Source organism: Lissotriton vulgaris, chromosome 7 (genome assembly GCF_964263255.1).
Source record: "Lissotriton vulgaris chromosome 7, aLisVul1.2, whole genome shotgun sequence".
NCBI classification, from domain to species: Eukaryota; Metazoa; Chordata; class Amphibia; order Caudata; family Salamandridae; genus Lissotriton; species Lissotriton vulgaris.
The window spans coordinates 1381322998-1381342484 of NC_141695.1; the positions used below are offsets into that span (position 1 = coordinate 1381322998).

The 19487-nt window shown below is 47.4% G+C and overlaps 1 protein-coding gene across 1 annotated transcript in view; it reads right to left on the minus strand.

Moving 5' to 3' along the window:
* The window catches only part of SEZ6L2 (seizure related 6 homolog like 2), a 201945-nt gene that overhangs the window by 179937 nt on the left and 2521 nt on the right, over positions 1 to 19487 (minus strand). The gene's annotated exons all lie outside the window — the stretch shown is intronic.

The following is a 19487-nucleotide window of genomic DNA, read 5'->3' on the forward strand; positions in this document are numbered from 1 at the left end:
GTTTAATATTAGATCTTGAAAAGGCATTCGATACACTACTTTGGCCGTATTTATTCGAGGTCCTCAGAAAATTAACATCGGACCGGTCCTGCTAGCATACACAAAACTCCTATACACAAGCCTCACCTCCCAAGTCAGAATAGGCAAATTCATTTGTCCGAAGTTTGCAGTAGAAAGAGGAACCAGACAGGGTTGCCTGCTGTCTCCTCTTCTGTTCGCCCTGGCGGAGAAGCCCCTGGCGATACGCGTGAGGCAGGAGGGTGATGATTGGGGAACTCCACTAGCGGACACAATGCACTGCGTGTCTCTATTCGCAGATGACATATTAATCTATGTTCATGATGCCACCCAAGATCTGGCATCTATATGGAAGGTGCTTGGAGACTATGCAGATGCCTCAGGCCTCAAAGTGAACTGGGTGTAATCCACAATACACCCGCTGAGCCCTCACTTAGCCCCATTCCAAGTGCAGATCGGGCCTCAGTCGCTTGCGTGGAGCGCGGAGGCGCCTAGATATCTGGGAGTGAGGTTGTACCATACCCGAGGACCTATATGAAGGGAACCATCGTAAGGCGATGGCAGGGATTAGGATGGCGGTGGGATTCTGGAAAACATTGCCCTTAGCCCCTATAGGATGAGTGGCACTGGCGAAAATGATAATGGTCCCTCAACTATTATACCAGTTCACTAACCTCCCGGTTATACCACCACGTTCCTTCTTTAAGGAACTAGATACCCTTCTGACTAAGCTGATCTGGGGAGGAAGCCGGCACAGGGTAGCACTATCAACATTATATTTGCCCACGACAGAAGGAGGATTGGGAGCACCATCATTCAAGGCATACTTCCTAGCGGCACAGCTACAGTGGCTGTCATACTGTACGGCAGGGCACCATACTGGGGAAACCACCACCATAGAGGGGCCATACCCCATTGCCAGCAATTCATAGATTGTTGCTACCGGGCTCTAAGCCCATGCGTACTCGACCGCTACAGATGTCTATAGCCCGCACTTGTATGCTAAGAATTCATCGCATGTCTAAGGGTAGACCTTCATACTCACCCCTACTCCCACTGGTGGGTTTCCCCAGAGCAGAGAAATGCTACACAGCAAGCGCACTCCAAGTATGGTCTGGCCTAGCAGTCACAGAGGTAGAGTCCCTGATTGAGGAAGGCCAACTCAAAATATATGCCCAGATGACCGAGCAATACGGTCTCCTGCCCGGACAATTTGGACAATTTTTAACCCACAGACAACTCATAGACAGTAGCCGCCGGTACTGGAACCCGAACGAAGGAGAACCCCCTACACACCCAGTGATACACACTATTCTACACATGGGAGTGGGACGACATCTGGTCACATGGCTGTACAAAGCAGTGCGGGAGATAATTCTACACTCCCTGCAGCCCCTGGTCAAAAATGGGAAATGGACATAGGAAGAGTAGTCAATGACAAAGAATGGAATGCGGCCTTAGAATACCCCAAAAAGGTTTCCAGGAATGCACGGTTCCGGAATATACAGTTCAATATCCTCCACAGAGTGTATCTCGCACCACACCGTCTCCATCAGTTCTACCCAGAAACGCCCTTTGCATGCCCCCGATGTCAAACCCCCGATGAGGACTTCAAACACATGTTCTGGGACTGTCATATTATCCACAATTATTGGGACAGGATCCATCGGGTACTCAGTACCACAACTGGCATCGCGACTATGTTCATGTGGGAAGCATGTGCTCTCGGGATCTTCTGCAGGCGGAAGACCGAAAAAGTAAAATACCGATTTATGTCTCTGGCCATCCTACTAGCGAAACGGGGAATAGCTATGCACTGGTGATCCTCGACGGGACCTCCAGAAGCAGCCTAGATAGGAGCAGCTAAAAAATGAGGGAAGGCAGAGGAAGAGACACTCAGGGAGGAAGAGATAAAAGGGGCCCGTAAGCATCCTATCTCCTTAGAATGGGCGCAATTATTACATTCATTCACTCAAGAAACGAACCCACCGGGGACACCTGCAGACTCCCAACCCCAGGCCCCACCGACCCCTCCTGCTTGCTCCGACACAACGACACCGCAAAAGAACCCACCACCCCAGAACCAGCCCTGGGTAGATGAAACACATGGCGTCCCCCCACAGCTTTCACCGGAACACCGCATGAATGAGACTCCCATCCCAACCCTCCCCTCCACACACACATTACCTCGTCTGCACACATTGCAAAAGGAAAATTGCCAGTGCCACTATTGACTCCATAGATGTTGGGTCCTATAGCTCCCCACCCCTTTTTCCCCCCCACAGTTTACCACAATTGTTGACAGTTAGCAAGTTTGCGTTGGCGGATAATTTAGCCAACGGATTGTTGGGCACACATTTAGACAAGCATAGGCATGACAACATTGGGAAGTATTCGCCACAGCGAAACACCCATACTCGCCCATAGGCGACGAGTTCCATCCGAACATGAGACAGAGCCGCTGATGAGCTCAGAACGGCGAGCAGACTCCTAACAGTCCTTTACCACAGACTCGACAGGTCTACCATGGTGAAATAACTAAATGTATGTTGCTGATCATAAGTACTTCACACCCACGTGCAACTGTGTTTTTCGTGCATTACTATATTGTACAAAGGCAAGAAGTAATACAAATGTAAAAACCCAATAAACAAATTCAAACAAAAAAAAACAGGGTTCGACTAAACATGTAAGGATGAACAGACCTCAAGATACGCCACATTTTGATCCTGCTCAGGCCTATGGTGCATTGATAAGACCCGAGGAGATAGTCTGTTTTTCATTCTGTTTAGGGGAAATTTCTCCTCGCTGGTCTATAAACTTGATTCCCTGGGACCCCAACCCCACTCCTTGTTGTTACGATCCCAATATTTATACCCCAAAATCTTTTTCTCTATGAGGGGAGAGGGGCCTTTGCCCAGTCCAAACCAGTTCTGAAGCACTCTGTTTACCAGACTTCTCCTTTCCTTTCACAGTGCAGGGCATGCACATCAGACGCCTACAGGAGGTGGAGACAGCATTGTGGTAGGCAAGTACAGTCCTGTAACACTTTGTTTACAGGACTCGTTCTCTTCTTTCAGTGTGCAGGGCAGAGACATCGGCCACTCCCCAGAGGGTGGAGCCAGCATTGTGAAAGGCAGGCACAGCCCTATTCAAGGTTCAGGTGCAACTCCTCCCTCCCATCTAGATGCAGATCTCTCTATTCACCACTGGGTGACTCAGCCTGTCTCCTGGAATTCCCCAGCAATGTCACTCCCAAAACCAGACATAGGAATACACAACCTAGCAGAGGCAAGTTTGAATGGTTAGACAAGCAAATACCTACTTTCTAAAAGTGGTATTTGCAAACACAGAATATTAAAACCAACTTCACTAAAAGATGTATTTTATTATTCTGAGTCCAGGCATACTAAACTCGAATTTCTACCATGTTCTCTGAGACAGTTAGGATTATAAAATGTAATAACTCTAATATCCCATTCTGGCCTATGGAGAACAGGTAGCCTTGCAATAGTGAAAACCGAAGATGGCTGTAATTCACTATTAGGACATGCCACACACACCAGGGCGTGTCCTACCTTATACTTACAATGCACCCTGCCCTTGGGCCTACCATAGGGGTGACTGATATGAAGAAAAAGGAAGGTTTAGGGACTGACAAGTGGGTGCACTTACCCAGTCAGCATGACAGTACCAGAGTGCACGCAGGCTCTGCAATGGCAGACCTTAGACACATTTTACAGGGCTGCTTCTGTGGGTAGCACAACCAGTGCTGCAAGCCCATCAGCAGCATTTGGATTTACACACCCTGCGAACACTCAGTGCACTAGACTAGGGTCTGACAGGTAAACCAAATAGCCAAACATGTAACCACTGATTTAATACATCAATTTACAATAGGGAGTACTCACACTGCAGCAGTGGCACAGTGCCCAAAGCATCTAACACCAGCAAAAATACTTGAGGCAACAGCAAAAATGGAAGGGAGACCCATGCCAATGGTGCCAGGTGTAACAGCCATATGTATGATTTTTAGAGAATCGCTATTTGAGAATCGCAAACGCTATGTATGTAGGATTTGCAAATAATTTTGCGAATCCTACATATTCCTTAATTGTGAATCGCAAATTGAAATTTGCAATTAAGGAATACCTCCCCATTCATTCCTATGGGCCTAGAGGCCCATAGGAATGAATAGGAAGACATTCTCCAGTTGTGATTCTCAATTAGAGAATCTCAAATTGAGAATGAAATTTCAAGGGTGCCAGGGTGCCAAAAGGACATCCTGTTGCACCCATGAAATGTGCCTGTGTGTACACATACATGTGCGCCACATGGCACTTTGCAAAATGCAAAAAAGTGAATTTTTCAAACAAATCGCAAATTACCACCAACTTGAAGTTGGGCACTAGTTAATAAGGCAAGATTACTATACCCCCATAACTCTGCCCCATATAGGACTGCCGCACTGACTTCGGCATCATAGATTTTTAGCCCTGGGGTAATTGGATGTGTTTGGGAGAGGTGGAGCTCCTTGTTTAGGGCACCTGCTAATTGAGCATGTTTGATAACCAGCTGGTTAGTGTGTGGTTTCCAGTCAAGTTTCGAACCCAAAGTTATGCCCAGGTAGGAGAAGACTTGGGTCTGTTCTAACTGGGCACTATTCATAACCACCCTCCCTCTTACATGCTTATTCTTGTGAAGGACCATGAACTTGGTCTTACTCACATTAATGGAGAGGCCATAGTCCCTGCAGAATACCTCGAAACGTTCAATGGCCTTCTGGAGGCCTTGCTGTGTTTTTGAGATTCACAAGGTATCATCTGCGAACATTAGCAGTGGGATCAGTTTACCATCCAACTTTGGGGCATCAGTAGGATGGTTCTCAAAATACTGAATCAGCCTGTTAATGTAAAGCGAGAAGAGAGTCGGTGCTAGTACGCATCCATGTCGTACCCCCCTTGAGATCGAAAACCTGTCTGTTACCTTCACTTGCTGATTCCACCAAACTTGGGCAAAATTATCGTTATGTAATTTAATTTAAAAAGCCAATATATCTAGTGACATGCCCTGACCTGCAAAAACATTCCACATTTTGGCCTGTGGCACCAGGTCAAAGGCTGACTTGAGATCGACAAATGCCGCAAAGAGAGTGCCTCCACCTAATAATACTACCCGCCAATATATTAAGACAAATCTAAAAAGCTGATCTATTGTGCTTGTGTGGCTACGGAACCCTGCCTGGAGAGGTGACAATATTCCTTCCTCCTCTATCCATCCTTGGATTCTCTGCAAAAGAAGCCTTGCTATCACCTTCTGTATACAGTCTAATAAGCTTATCGGCCTATAATTTCCTGGGTCAGAACGCTCACCCTTCTTAAAGATCGGAATGATCTCAGCGCCTTTCCAGGTGTCAGGTATGGGTGAGCCAATGGCAATACCATTAACAAGTGACTGAATATACGGCACCCATACATCCTTGTCATTCAAAAATAGATTGGCTGGAACTTGATCCAGCCCGGGCGCTCTACCCTTAGGGATGACTTTCAGTATTCTATCGACCTCGATTCTACTAAAGTGTAGCGGAGTAGTATCATTTGGAATAATTACGGGGACTACATCCGTCTCGATATCGAAATCTGGGAGGGCAAACTGTGTCGCAAAATGCGAGACCCAGAGATCAGGTGGGACGTAGTTACAGGGTTCTCCCATTGAATTCCCCCGACCCCATTTAACCAGATCCCAGAATGTACCCATAGTCCTTTCTCTACTGGCACAATACAGCTCCCTCCAATACTCTTCATCCCAAGCCCGTTTAGCGTCATATTGAGCTTTCTTATAAGACGTGTGGGCAATCTTAATTACGCCCCTATCTTTGAATTTTATTGCCTTTGACAAGGCTTTATATGCATCCCTGCATGATTTACCATACCATTGTTATTCCCTATTTACAGGCCTTTTCTGCAAATTAGATACTTTCTTAGTAAAATAGACCCTGAGTTGATTAAAAAGTTTTGTGTGGATAGGAATAACGTTGACTACCACATCCTCCTGTGTAATACATTTCTGGAGGTCAATTGTTGCTTCTGCTGTCAACTCCCTCATTGCCGCTAAGTTATCCTCGTTCAGAAGGCAGTTTGCCCATTTAATTCGCCTTGTATTTATTAGAGAGAAAAGTATCAGCCCCATCTGGGCAAGCCTCTAGATGATTAAATGCAAAAAGCTGGAACGATAAAACTAGCGGATAATGATCACTTTCTACTCTTTTGACCACTGCCATGTCCTTAACAGAAGACCAATTACCTTTGTTGATAAGGATATAATCTATGCGGCTCCTACGTAATCCGTTATTAAAAATAGGGGCCCCCTTTTTGTCTGAAACCGTTCTACCATTCACCGCCCTTAAATCTTGTTCAAGGCATAACACTTTGAGCTGAAGTGCAGCTTCAGTCCACTTTTTAATGGGCGGTAGGGACAGCTGTGGGATATTCCAAGAATGGTCTTCTTCTATATCATTACTATCAAGGGGTTCGAAGCAGCAATTAAAATCTCCTGCAACTAGAATGTTCCCCTTCCCATTATAAAGAGCATGGAGCGATTCTAGCTGAACAATAGTATCCGAGGCTTTACCCCCCCGGCATGCCCCTTGAATAAATGTTAAAAATGTAACGATCCTTGGATTCCGCACTTTGGATTTGTATTAATAAAATATCATTACGTTTGGAGTCCAATTGTTTGGCTATATATCTATTGTCCTGTCTAACCCATATTGTTAGGCCCCCTTCCGTCTGCCCCGCACGCTGGGAACAGCTGGGTTAAAAAAGTTTAAATAGCCCAGTCTATACTCTGAATCAGTCAACCACATCTCCTGAAACAATACAAAGTCCATCAGTACATTAATGCCCTCACTACTAATCCTGAGCATACCCGCCTGCTCCAGAATACGAGCCAACATATCAGGGGACCTAAAACTTAGCACAACACAGTCACCCACCATACCCTTTCGGGATTGACCAACCCATGCGACCCTTCTCACCATTTTAAACTCCTTGAAAAGGTGATCTCCAAGCCCTGTCTTCCCATTCAGGAAGTGGAGTGCCTTATTTTTGAGGGAAGACCAATGCTCCTCCTCTTCACGATCTGGGAGTTTCGGGACATTTGCTAGGATGATAGTATAGGGACTTGCCTCCGGAGGAAGATGAAGAGACACTCCGGGGGCATATAATTACCCACTCCCTGTAATCTCCCCGTAGGGCCCTGTGGCCCTAACCTGGCTCTAGAGTCAGCACATGTTTGGTGATCCGGTTGGATTGCCGTTGGTATCAATAATGGGTGTGTAGAAACAAGGTAGATATTCTAGAAACACCAGTGCTCCGCTCACTAACAGTTTGTTCAACAGCAGGTTGAATCCCAGTAGGGATGGGGTATTCTTTAAGTAGTTGCTTTTCAAATTTACTTAATCTAAGGTCAATTGCTTCAAGTTTCACCAAGACTGGATTAATTAATACTTGAAGCCTTTCCTCCAGCAGTTTTATCAAATCGAGATTGTCGCTTGGGGAACTGTGACCTGATGTGGGTACAGAAGGATTATTTCCACCCCTAACCCAATTGTTATTTTCCGTGTCCGCCGCTATTTCCATTTGTGCCCCCAGCCCCTAAGCAGGATTTTTATTCCTAGCCTGTTTCGAATTCTAATGGCTGCCTTTAGGTGCACTGCGTGCCTTTCTTTTCATGGGCTGTTCTCTTCCTCTAGACGCTTGTGGAGCCCTTGACTGCCTAGTGGCGTGTGAAAGAAGGGGAAATAGATGGGGATGAACAGGGAGGGTTAACCGTCTGTGTGAGTTGTAGAGAGCCCTGCTGCGGGTGAATATTATCACATGTGGAGTTAAGGGGCATGCTTGTACTACTGCAGTTAGCTCCGGCTAACTAGAAACAAGCAGGGCACTATCACTACTATTGTGCCTAGGACAGGAAGCAGCAGCTGTCGAAGAATTTGGTTACCCCCAAGACAGTCTCTCATGCGATTGCTGCCTTTCTTCAACTCCACAGTTTATGTAGCGTCAGTAAAAACATGTTTTAAAACAATGTGTACATGGCAGCAACGAATGAATATCTCTAGATATTTATACATACAAATACATGTGCATGTAAACACAAAAGCACCTTGCCTGTCTCTCCTTCGATGCCTGTCACTACATCATTACTGGAGGAGGCACACACTGCAGGAAAAACCCCTCCCACTAAGGGGTGGAGCCTCAGGCAGATCTGATCGGCCGAAGCACTTTCAGTTTCAGCAGCGGGCTGATGTAAATGGCCTGTGGCACCGCAATGAAGGAAAACTTGTAATTTATTTGGAAGGGGGTGGGGAGATGGGATTTGTTGGAGTGAAGTGGATGCATAAAAAAAAGAAATATAATCATGGGCCCGTGCTGAAACATGATGCGCAGCCTGTCTCTGTGTAAATAAAAGTGGATGCATTAAAAAAAGAAATATAAACACGGGTGCCGTGCTGTAACATGAAGCACTGCGCATGTGCAGATAAAAGTTATGTGCGGTTGGCCGGTGAAGTGGCTGTAATGATGAAATGAAGGGCGGCATACAGTACGAGAAATAAGCACCCATAGTGTGACAAAAACAGAAAAAAGTAGTCCCCAAAATAACATATAAACACTCACAGTGTAGGGAAACTGTAGTTGGGCGGTGCTGCTACCCGATAAATGGAAGTGATGTCTCCGGAGCATCTACCAAAGAGGAGCCAGCAAGCAAGAGGGGCACAGTAGTAAACCAATCCCAAGCAGCAGGCAGGATTACACTCTGTATAGTATTTACACCAGGTCTTCCAGGCAGCGCATGCAAGCTGTCTAGGCTCGACCTAAAAATGATTCATCAATTTGCAAGGGAATGACCCTTCTGCCATTCTGTAATAGAATTGCCCAAGAATATTGCTCCATGAGTCAACAGCTATATAAGCGGCAGAGGCCTCATGACATGCTCACTGTGATACTTTCCCTTAATTGCAGCAAGCAAAGGCAATAAATAGACTTTTTCTTTGCAGATTTGGGAGGAGTCGGGGCTCTCCCCTGAGATTTCCCCCTGATTTGTTTTTTAACTAAGAGTTCATGGAATTTACCCACTGACCCCAAGACAACCATCCTTCATATAAACATAGAATTGAACTTGAACATATATAAAATAGTACTCATAGTCCGGGCTACTTGTTGCGAAGAAGGCCATGACTTGACCAGTCAAATCCTCCCTCTCTAGAGGGTTGGAACAAAAAGTATAGATAGGTGCACACTTTTGGAGAAACATATTCCAGGCAGGTAGGGGCCCACAGAAACATAAAACCTGGAAAGACTGGGCCCAATACAGAGGGGTTTTACTGATTTCACAGGAATAGGGGCATAGGTCACTAGATGATGCAGCCATAGGATAGAGGGGCACATTAAATGGTGATGGTATTTGCGTCCCTGATGATGAATGTGTGGGGTTTCTGTAATTCTAGTAAATTCTGTCATAACAATTATGTTATATTGTCCAAGGTGAGTCAGACCTGTTTGTTCCTTGTTTGTTTTTCCAATGTGGAGTGGTGTGGCTCACTGGTTAGAGGCAGCAGACCCGGAATCAGAGAGCGGCCCGGGACCAGGTTTCAATTCCCAACGCGGCAGGGTCGTGGACCAGGGTCAGCGGACTCGATAATTCTCACCTCGGTGCCTACTCTAACCAGGGATCACACTCGGCAACTCTGGCCTTTAGCTTGCCTCATCTCTACAACGGCCCCCCACATTCGCCAGGGATGCCTGGTTTCACCTTGGAGATACCCTGTAGGGACCATCTCACAGGGATAGCCAGGACGGTTTCCCCAGCGGTCTACAGCACCACGACGCCTCAGGGCAGCAGTGCGCTTTACAAGAACAGATACATTACAACATGAAAATCAATAAAATGGTTTTACTAAAGAAAAGGTATGGGATCAAATTGTGAATTTCAAAGCACATTTTTCACATAAATTTGCTAAAAAGCCATAGACCATGAAATAACTCTCAAGAAATATTCCAGTACTTTCATCATGAGCTAGGGGGAGAATCCCTTTTTTCAAACTTTGCCATGGGTTCCCCAGATATGTCTAATATTACCTCCAGTATGCTAAGGCCAGCTAAAATAATGGAGCTTCCTAAAAACGTGACTGCCCCCCACAGTAACACCCCCCAGGAGCTGTTATACCAATGTCATAGCAAGGCCTGCAAACCACACCCGTACTCTGGTCCCTGTGCACCAGCAGCAATGCAGTGTGTCTGAACTGTGAAGAAAAACATAAATACCCACTGCAGGCACCTGTGTTCCAATGCCAAGCCTAGGCTTAGGTGTGCTTTCTCAGGCCTCAGCCCTGAAGCTGAAATGTTGTTGGGTCTTGAATCCCAGTGTCCTACAGAAGTTGGCATCTGTGCCAACAGTCCCAACCTGCTGCACACTATAGTACCACCCTCTGCACATCACTAACTCCTTGTAGGCTTATAAGGCCCCCACGCTGATGTATTTCTTGGCTTCAACAGCAGTGAAAACAGCAGGCCTTTGTGTAGGGCAATATGGCCAGGTGCAGGATTTAAAAGTACCTCTGGAGATGGTACCCATTACCCCCACCCACACTGCACCCTCAGCCTACATTCCGCAGTCGATCCCCACTCCAGCCCACAGCCTCAGTTGCATCACTTCACCCTTAGGAGTTTTCATTTGATTCTCCCCCCTGCAGCATCTGCCTGCTTTCTCTTCAGCCTCCAAGCTCATCCCCACAGCCTCAGACCTATCCCCAGTTACGAACCACATCTCAAAGCTTCAGCCTGAGCTAACTTCTCACAACACCCCACAGCTCAATCTACTTTCCACTCTTTGACCGACTTCATAGAAAAAGGAAAGAGCAGTTATTTGTAGGTTTGCAAAAATAAGCAGATGTTTACAGGTATTTGGTGATTTTGTGTGCTCAGTGTAAGCGCTATGTTCATGTAAGTGCTGGGTGATGGTGAGTAGTGAGAGGTCTGAGCGCAGAATCAAAGGTGTGCCCATGTGAGTCCAGTTTGAGTTGCATGAGGGCAGAGTGAAAGTAGGGCCCATGTGAGTGCAGGTTGAGTTGCATGAGGGCAGAGTGAAAGTAGGGCCCATGTGAGTGCAGGTTGAGTTGCACAAATGCAGAGTGAGAGGTGGGCCCATGTGAGTGCAGGTTCAGTTGCACAAGTGGCTATTTCATTGACAAGAAAATTGAATAATGAATAAGTTTTAACTTCAAGAGCCTGTGACTGACTTCACTTTGGGAAAATGAATGTTCATATTTGCATCTTTATAAATCCATGTATAAGGATTAACATTGAGAAGCATACTTGTATTTGATTCACTAGAAGGGTGTTGAGCTACTTTGTGTATATTAAATTTGAAGAGAGAAGGGGATTTCATTATCTTACTCTTTATGGGACATAGGGGATTGTGTCTCAAGCTATCAGCACCTTCTTTTTGTTGCTCAGGACCTGTAGGGGACGTTAGATCAGTGCGGGAATTTGTGCTTTGATTCCCTCTTTTGTTGTTGAGTTGCACAAGCTCAAAGTGAGAGGTGGGCCCATACAGGTTGAGTTGCATGAGTGCAATTAGAGAGGTAAGCCCATGTGAGTGCAGGTTGAGTTGCATGAGTGCAGAGTGACAGAAGGGCCCATGTGAGTTCAGGTTGAATTACTTGAGGGCAGAGCGAGAGGTGGGCCCATGTCAGTGCAGCTTGAGTTGTATGAGTGAAGACTGAGAGGTGGGCTCAGGTGAATATAGGTTGAATTGCACAAGTGCAGAGTGAACGGAGGGCCCATGTGAGTTCAGGTTGAGTTGCACAAGTGCAAAGTGAGAGGTAGGCCCTTGTCAGTGCAGAATGAGGTGCACGAGTGAAGAGGGAGAGGTGGGCGTATGTCAGTGCAGGTTGAGTGCAAGGTGAGTGATGTCAGTACAGGGTGAGCGACGTCCCCATTTGAGTTTGAGTGCAAGGTGAGAGGTAAGATTACAGGGTGCCTGCATCAATGCAGGGAGAGCTCTCCTGGCTGTGACAGAACACCTCTGGTCTGCTCTGGACGCTGGGCAAACGTAGGCGCTGATCCTTCTGGATCTCAGTGCGGCGTTTGACACAGTGTCCCACGCCATTTTGCTTCAACGTCTGACGGAGGCGGGGATTGTCGGCTCAGCCTTGAAGTGGTTCACTTCATTCCTCAGCGAGAGGTCTATTATGGTTAGTGTTTCCCCATTTGTCTCAGGGATCCACCCTATTAAACAAGGTGTGCCACAAGATTCCTCCCTCAGTGCCCTCTTATTCAATCTCTATGTCCAACCGCTGGCTGCAGTGGCTAGAAACAGAGGACTGGCCATGGTCTCCTATGCCGACGACACTCAGCTGGTGGTGGCACTCTCTAGCAACACCAAGAGGGACGCCCTGAAATTTCAGGGCGATTTGGTGGTGGTCGCTGAATGGATGACCGCCAACTGCCTCCAGCTGAATGCCAGTAAATCAGAAGTGTTGTTGGTGGGAAAGGACCATGGTCTATGGAGTGAACATTGGTGGCCAAAAAGCCTGGGTAGCACCCCCCCTCCTATGCTAGCCATCAAAAACTTGGGGGTGTGGCTGGACTCTTCGCTCAGCTATCTAGTCCAAACAAAAAAGGTAGCAGGGACCTGCTTTGGGCTCCTACGGGGACTTAGACCCCTACTGCACCAGACTGTTGTTCAGGCAGCCATAATGTCCAGACTGGATTATGCCTGCTCTCTGTATCTGGGGGCTAATAAGATCGGGATTGCTCCTCTCCAACGGGTACAGAACGCAGCAGCCAGATCGATGATTGGCTTGCGCAGGTCTTGCTCGGTGTCAGCCACCATCCATTGGCTACACTGGCTACCGGTGGCTAGGAGAATTAAATTTAAGGCACTTTGCATCACTTTTAAAGCCCTGAAGTTTAACACTCCAGGGATTTTGGCTAACCTAGTCATCCCCTACCTCCCCACCTGCGAGCTTTGCTCGCTGGGCCAGCACTTGATGAGGGTCCCAAGGTTTCAAAGAGTGCAGGAAGGAGGTTGTTCCTTCCGCAGTAGGGCATCCCTTCTTTGGAATTCACTGCCCAGTCACATTCAAAGCCATACTCACTATCTGACATTTAGGAAGGCCATAAAAACACATATTTTTACCACTGTGTAGTTTCTGCCTTCTCTCTATGCTTGTGGCTCTGCTGACAGCACCGGGACGCCCCTTTGATGGGGAAGCTGTTGCGCTATACAAATGACTGTAACATAACATAACATAACATGACCTTGTGAAACCCAACAAACCATTGTGCCCGTGTGAGTACAGGGTGAGCCTTGAGAGTGAAAGATGTGCTGCGTGAGTGATGAGTAAATGGAGTGCCTGTGTGAGTGCATTATGCGGAGTGAGTGCGGGATGAGTGGTGTGAGTTCAGGGTTAGTGATGTGTCCATGTACAATTGAGCACAGGGTGAGTAGTAATAGAGCAGAGTGAGCAGAAAGAGCCCCATTCAGCCTTATGTGTATGCTGCAGGAGGCAGGACATAAGAGTCCCGAGACCTGCTACAAAAGGACTTATGAAGGTGGATGTTGACTTCTATACTCCAATTGAATGGGGACCGGACTACAAGCTGGTACCACTGACTATTTCCATACCAGTAAAAGTATGGCAACTTTTTAATATTATCATTTTCACACTAACTAAGCAGAGTGACATAGTGAACGGTCCTGAGGAATGACAAGAATCTTTTCAGTCTATTAAGGCAGTAACATGTTGACCTGATCCTAATAGGGAACATCCATATCCCTATTCTTACTGAGCTTATTTTAATAAATCCACTGGGAACACTAATAAAAGATTAATCTTGTCCACCAGGAGATAGTTTTAACTCATATTTAATTATCATTTTTACACTCTGTCCTACATTGGATGATATAAAACACCTCACACGCCTCTCCTATGGGGGAGTTGTAGCCCACACTTGGTACCGTGCGGTCCCAGTGTGCAAGAGGGAACCCAATGATGAAGCATGTCACCTTAGGGTGAGTGAGGGTTCTCGTCTTAACACCTGTGTGCATCTGTCCCTCCCTCCCTTTGATTTTCTGGTGAGTAGTTTTGGTACACCAGATGGTTACCTTTTGTGAGTTTAGACTGCAGGTTGAGTTGCATGAGTGCAGAGTGACAGGAGGGACCATGTGAGTAGAGGTTGAGTTGCACAAGGGACGAGTGAGAGATGGTCCCATGTCAGTGCAGGTTGCGTTTCATCATTACAGAGTGAGAGAAAATCCCATGTGAGTGCAAGGTGGTCTGTGTGACCATGTGAGTGCCTGGTGACCAGTGAGTGTAGGTGAGACAAATGAGTGCAAGGTAAGTGATGTCAGTACAGGGTGAGCGAAATCCCCATTTGAGTGCAAGGTGAGAGGTAAAATTACAGGGTGCCCTGCATAAATGCAGGGAGAGCTACATGTCCTTGTGAAATCCCACAGACCATGATGAGTGGTGTGAGTGCAGGGTTAGTGATGTGTCCATATAAAATTGAGTGCAGGGCGAGTAGTAATAGAGCAGAGTGAGCAGCAAGAGTGCAGGGTGAGCGCTGTGTCCCTGTTAATTACATCAGATCTGTGTGCCCATGTGAGTGCAGAATCAGTAGTGTGAGTGCAGAGTTAGCGAAGTGCGCATATACGATTGAGTGCCGGGTGAGCAATAAAACAGCAGGGTGAGCAGAAAGCGTGCTAGGTGAACAGTGTGCCTATGTTAGTTCCAACCGATCTTTGTGCCTACATTAGTGCAGAATGAGTTGTGTGAGTGCAGGGTTAGTGATGTGCCCTAAAAAGACTGATTGCAGGGTGAGCGATAAGAGAGCTGTGTGAGCAGCAAGAGTGCAGGGTGAGTGGTGTGTGCCTGCTAGTTCAAGCAGATCTTTGTGCCTACGTGAGTGCAGATTGAGTCGGTGAGTGCAGGGTTAGTGAGGTGCCCATATAAGATTGAGTGCATGGTGAGCAATAAAAGAGCAGGTTGAGCAGAAAGTGTGCAGAGTAAACAACATGTCTTAGTTTAGTTCCGGCCTATATTTGCACCCATTTGCGTGCAGAATGGGTAGCACAAGTGCAGTGTGTCTGTGCATGTGATGGGAGACAATGTTGCCCATGTGAGTGCTGGGTGATCAGTGAGAGTGAAAGGTGAGCTGTATGAGTGACAGGTGAGTGGACTGTCCTTATGAGTGCCGGGTGAATAGTGTAAGCCATGTGCCCTTTCGAGTGCAGGGTAAGGTGTACGTTTGTGTGAAGATTGCCGTGGGCCAGTGCAGAGTGAGCAGGGAGCTTGAAGGGTGATCTCTGTGAGTGAAAAAGAAGGTAGTGCCCATGTGAATGCATGGTGAGCAGTGTGCTCATGTGAGTGCAGGGTTAGAGGAGTGAGTATCAGGCGCTCAACACCCATTGGACTCACCGGGCTTCAGCCCCCCCCCACCAACACCCCCCCCCCCCCCCCCCTCCCGTCGTGTGTGGCAGCCTGGGATGGGACAGATCCCGGGCACACACAGAGCCGCACCCGAACGATTCACAGGTCTTTAAAAGACCATTTGAATGTTAATTAGGCCTTGTAGTTGTTTCACCCCCTTCTAAGAGCCCCTGCAGCCCCACTCTGCTGCCTACTGATTAAAGGTTCAGCCCCTCCCCCCTCGAAATTTTTTCTTAGCCCCCTCATATTCACGGATCCTGCAATAAACTGTAAAAATGAAAGGAATAGGCCTAGCGGCACCGCAGAGTGCAATGAGATAGGGAACAACACAAACAAAGCCTCCTTAACAGTAAATCGCTTTTTGACTACCTATGTACGTGGACGAGGCTGAGATTTCAGCCCCTGCCCAGCCGAGCCCACAGCGGGTGAAGAACTGCGCGTGTCTCCTAGAAGCTGAGTAGCCCGGGCAAAGAGACAAGACGGGGGCGGGGCTAAAGCCGTTCCAGCCCAATGAGCGTTGCGCGCCTGCCCCAGACTATGAGGGAGCGAATCACAGCGAAGTTCATTTTCCTTTTGGCTAGCCACATATCTATGGCAACCATTAATATGATAAACTACAACCTCATCATCTATGCATTCCAAGTAGAGAGATTCGGCTCCCAGCAGAAAGACACGGATTTGTCTCCACGCTGGTCACCACTTATAGAGCTTTCTGTGAGACTAGAACGGCCCCCCTTTCTTACATTTTCCTTGTAGGGCGAAAGTACTTCTGTCCTAGGCAGGAGCAGACACTGGGTTCCAATCTGGGCGAGGAAAGTTGTAGGGTTGGATGTGAACTGTGATGTCATCCTCTTTAAGTGTCATGTGATGTCACTTTGTTCAGGGGTCAAGTGAGCTGTGATGTCCTTTCTTTACCGCTTATAATTCTGGTGAAATAGTCTCCTTGTCGAAATCAGAGTGGATACAATCATAAACCAGGCTGCTTCACTGCTGATGTAATAACGTGACACCTCCTCCCATCTAATGATAAAATCAGAGAACGCTCTCTCGATCTTGAAAACATCATATGACCCGCCGCTGTATATCTGTTGATGCAGATTACTGAAATAATCTTGAAAAGCGCTCACAATTGTTCATGCCACAAAACACGCTGTGCCACAGGTGTTGGCGGGGTAGTATGATAAACTGCTTGTATGCAGTGGTGAGGTACTCTGGCGTAAGAGGGAGCAGTTTGAGGGCCCCTTTTCCTTCATGGCACCATTGCTTCGCCTAGGGGATTTAGGTTCTTTGAAGGCACCGTTTTGAGTTTACAGGATTGAGGTGTACTGATAAATGTCTAACAGGCATAGATAGGTCGAGGTGCTTTGGAAGAGTTGTTTTAGGCCTGGTGCACTGAGAGGAATTCAGTGCCCTTTGTTAGCTAGGCCTGGACGGTTGATGTGTACTGAGGAGCTGATGTAGGTCTACTGGTAAAAGGCAAATAGGCATAGATAGGTCGAGATGCATTGGAAGAGCTGCTTTAGGTCTAGTACACTAGGAGGAGTTCAATGACATTTGTTAGCTAGACCTGGAGGGTTTGTGTGTACTGAAGGAGCTGATTGAGGTCTACTGGTAAAAGGCAAACAGGGATAGATAGGTCAAGGTGCTTTGGAAGAGCTGCTTTAGGTCTAGTACACTAGGAGGAATTCAGCAACCTTTGTTAGCTAGGCCTGGAGGGTTTTTGTGTACTGAAGGAGCTGATTGAGGTCTACTGGTAAAAAGGCAAACAGGGATAGATAGGTCAAGGTGCTTTGGAAGAGCTGCTTTAGGTCTAGTGCACTAGGAGGAATTCAGCAACCTTTGTTAGCTAGGCCTGGAGGGTTTTCTGTACTGAAGGAGCTGATTGAGGTCTACTGGTAAAAGGCAAATAGGCATAGATAGGTCGAGATGCATTGGAAGAGCTGTTTAAGGCCTAGTGCACTGAGAGGAATAAAGTGACGATTGTTAGCAAGGCCTGGAGGGTTTATGCGTACGGGAGGAGCTGAGTGAGGTGTACATATAAAACGCAAACAGGGATATATAGGTCGAGGTGCATTGGAAGAGCCTAGTGCACTAAGAGGGTTAGCTGGGCCTGGAGGTTTGATGTGCACTGAAGGAGCTGAGTCAGCGAAGCCCAGCAGTGAGTAGCTCTAGAAGAGCTGTGCTATGCTTAGTGAACTGAGGTGCATGAAAAGATCTTTGTTCGAGGGGACAGACGTGCACGTGAGGAGCCATACCCTTTCTACCGGATTAAGCTGCATGCAGTGACCTGCGCAGGGTGCCTAGGATTGAGGCGCATTAGCACATCTGCTTTAAGGAGCAGGTGACTGAAATGCATCAGGGAGCCGGGTAAGGCGCACTGTGCAGAGGCGCTTCAAAGATGGCGCCTTATTCCTACTGGCTTAGGTGGGTTTGAGGAGCTTCTAGTGGCTTTTAAACCTCGTGCGTCCCTGGTGCGTTTGGGGAGCTGTGATACCCCGAAACGGATTATGGTGCTTTTCGGGAGGTGGAGTGAATGAACGAAGGCGCTCTGCTGTACTGAATGTCCTTTGGCAGAGCAGCCATGGGAATTTTGATAAAGGTGACACGTGGGCGTGTTCTTTAGTGCACGGAGGGACTTTTAGTGGGATGCACTGGGACGTTTAGGTCAGAGTGCTTTGAGAGAGTGGTAGTGCCCCCAGTAAGGGTGGGGGAGGTGCATTGAAGGTGGAGCTGTTTGTTGTAATCAGGGTCTGTTACTGAGCTGCGTACAGGCTAACAGGCAGAACTTCTTCGATATTCACTTCTTAGATGTCATAGACAGGAGTAACCCCCCACCCCCTTTGCGCACACACAAGATATGAAAAACTCACCATCACACACACACATGTAGAAATGATTACGCTAGACTCTGTGCATTTACTAAACGTTTCTACTGGGAAACATCTCAGTGAGTAATGCACCTACTGCTGCTGCATATGTAACACAAGTTCAGAAAAGCCGGGCCATGGTAGCCTTCCCTCGAGGTCGGTACATCGACTACCTGAGAGCTGGAATAAGAGTGGTGCCCATAGCTATCAAAAACAAGTTCTCAATCATACCGTATTTACAGGCCCTCTGCTGCCACCGTTCACATGCACCTTTCACTCTTTCCCATTTCTGACCACGAGACTTCCGAAGCTGACTCCCTTGGAAGAGTTTAATCCTTCTACAAAGGTTGGTTCTTGACTCAGACACAAGATGCCAGGTGTGGGCTCTAGTACCTCACACTAAACTCCTTATGGGAACGACACTGCTGGGCACAGTACCCCCAAGAACTGGACACGATACTTGAGGTGAGTCCTTCAGAACAAATGTGATACTGCAGGAGAGCAGGTGAGGCCTTCAGACCTGGGCATGGTACTCCTGGTGAGGCCTTCAGACCTGGGCATGGTACTCCTGGTGAGGCCTTCAGACCTGGGCATGGTACTCCTAGTGAGGCCTTCAGGACTGGATACAATACTCCAGGTGAGGTATCACATTTTGACACCATACTCCAGGTGAGGCCTTCTGAATGGGACAGGTACTCCAGGTGAGGAATTCACAGTTAGACATAATATTCCTGGTAAGGTCTTCAGAACTGGACACGATACTTGTAGTGAGGCCTTCAGAACAGATGTGATACTGCAGGAGAGCAGGTGAGACCTTCAGAACCGGATACAATACTCCAGTTGAGGTATCACAACTTGACACGATACTCCAGCTGAGGCCTTCAGAAACGGGACATGGTACTCTAGGTGAGGCCTTCAGAACTGGGCACATACTCCAAGTGAGGCCTTAAGAACTGGACACATACTCCAGGTGAGGCCTTCAGAACAAATGTGATACTGCAGGAGAGCAGGTGAGGCCTTCAGACCTGGGCATGGTACTCCATGCGAGGCCTTCAGAACTGGATACAATACTCCAGGTGAGGTATCACATTTTGACACCGTACTCCAGG